The sequence below is a fragment of the Coptis chinensis genome, chromosome 9, assembly GCF_015680905.1.
Source record: "Coptis chinensis isolate HL-2020 chromosome 9, ASM1568090v1, whole genome shotgun sequence".
Classification (NCBI taxonomy): Eukaryota; Viridiplantae; Streptophyta; class Magnoliopsida; order Ranunculales; family Ranunculaceae; genus Coptis; species Coptis chinensis.
This window is the reverse complement of record NC_141464.1, coordinates 11210075-11212378: the sequence shown is the minus strand read 5'-3', so window position 1 is coordinate 11212378 and position 2304 is coordinate 11210075.

Sequence of the window (2304 nt, the reverse complement as noted above, 5' to 3'; positions counted from 1 at the left end):
ACGAATTTCTCTGTAACCTGAAAAAGACAATAAAAGTTATGAGTTTTTGTTTTTTCATTAAGCGTAAGAAGGGTTGTAATGTAATAATGTAAGGGTAATAAAACGCATATTTGGGAGCTGATCACAAACTCGGTCAAACTCACATCAAATCCACATTCCCATCCACAATCAAGACCTGTAAAGCATACACCAAATCGAACCTTTACACCTCCTATGCAACTTGTCAAGCTCTGCAAGTTTTTTTTTTTTATTGGCAAGCCTGTTTTAAATGAGATTAGTAACTCTTTGATATTGGCAGGGTTCGAGCCCCAGACCTTTGGTATCTTCACTCAAAGGTTTTACCGACTTTGCTAGTCGGCCCTGCAAAATGTGTAAGCAAGCCTGTTTTTAAAGAGATCAGTAACTCAATAGTGTGTAGCAGGGCTCGAACCCCAGACCTCTAGTATCATCACCCAAAGGTTTTACCAACTAAGCTAGAAGACACTCAATGAAGCGTCATCCAACTGTGGAAACATCAAGTTGGCCTTTTGGAGTACTTTCTTTTCTACTAGTCTTTACATTGGTATGGTGGAATACATGTCCTACTATACATTTGTAAATTTTCCAGTTCTATCTGATGTGGTGTGGGTTTTTACAAAACTCAGTTGGTAAATAAATAAATAAAAGTTAGTTTCTCAACAAAAAAAAAGGAAAAAAAAAAGAGTTGAGTATGACTAAATCGTAATTTGGTGGGACTGTAATATCCTGGTGTGGCCCGAGGAAGATATCTAACTACTTTAAATGCTCTATTTGGTTCACTGTAATGGGATGCATTTGCACCCATTTCCCAATAACTACCCATTTACTAGTGTTTGGCCCACTAATGCAAAGTGGCAGTTATGCAAATAAGTTGCACTCATGTGCACTGTATAAATAGGTCAAGAGATAACTTGTTGCAGCAAAAAAAACAGTGTAACTATTTTCAATTTCTCTATCTCTCTCTCTCTTTCGTAGCTTTTTTTGGTAACTTCCTCCTCTTTTGTAGCTGCCACCAGCAAGGAAAATAAAAGTTTAGTTTTTTCATCTCAATTTCTCCTCTCCATGAAGAATAAACCATCTCAAATTAACTAATTTCTTTCGTTGAATCTCAATCTCCTCTCTATGAAGATTTAAACCAACTCAAATCAACTAATTTTGTTGAATCTCTATCGAAATTAGATAAAAAATTGAAGGAAAAAATTGAGGAAAAAAGAAGATTTTAGGTAGTTTTTATGGATGAGATCTAAAAATAAATTGTTCAGTATTTAAAGACTTGTTTTAATCTTAAAGTGTGTATTTAGAATTTGGAATTATGGAGAGGAGAAAATAATCTGGTTATTTAGTTATGTATTTGTGAAGAAGATGAAAAAAATGTAGGGTGCTTTTGCAATACTCTAACCAAACAGGTGAAGTGAATTGTCATTGCAATTCCTTGTCATGCATTACGATGTAATTGCACCCATTTGCTATTTGCAATTGCTTGCATCGAACAAAACAGAGCATAAAGAGCGAGGGCCAGTGAACTAGCAAAAATTCAAACCGCTCACTTGAAATTACCAAATTATCACTCTATTTTGATAGTTGCGTCCGTGCTTTAGAGCCTATCAGTGAACTAGGCACCTTTTAAACACACTAGTTCACTGATATGCTCTAAAGCACGGACACAACTATCAAAATGGGCCAGTTCGATGCGGTCAACACGGGTCAAGACGTAGTCAGGACGTGATCAATATAGTCCAACGCAATCAACTAAACCAGACACGGGTCAAGACGCAGTTAGGACGCGATCAATATAGTCAAGACGCGGATTTTAACTCAAAAAAATATAAAATAAATCAAAATAATGCTAAAAAACTCAATTTTTCCGATTTTTATTATAGTAAGACTTATGACATGCTTTTAAAGTTCAATTAGAAAATATTAAACTTAATCTTGTGGCTATTTATCTTGAATAGTTTTGAATATATGAATGTTGATACATTTAATTTAGTTTTTAATGTTTTATTTATATAAAATAAAATTATAAATATTAATTAATTTATGCATCTTTTATTACGTCCGCATCTTACTTTTTTGAGATATAACCGAGTGGACACGTCTGTCTGTATCCGTGCAACATAGGCGATACTTTCACTTGGCAAACAATCATAAAATTCAATACTTAGATATATTCTTCAAATTCTAACTTCAATACTGTGATAGGATGGGGCAGATTGTTAGGCATAACCAAAACCTTAGTAGTGAAACTGTAAGGTTAGGCTGTGTGAAGAGCGAGAGAGAGAGAGA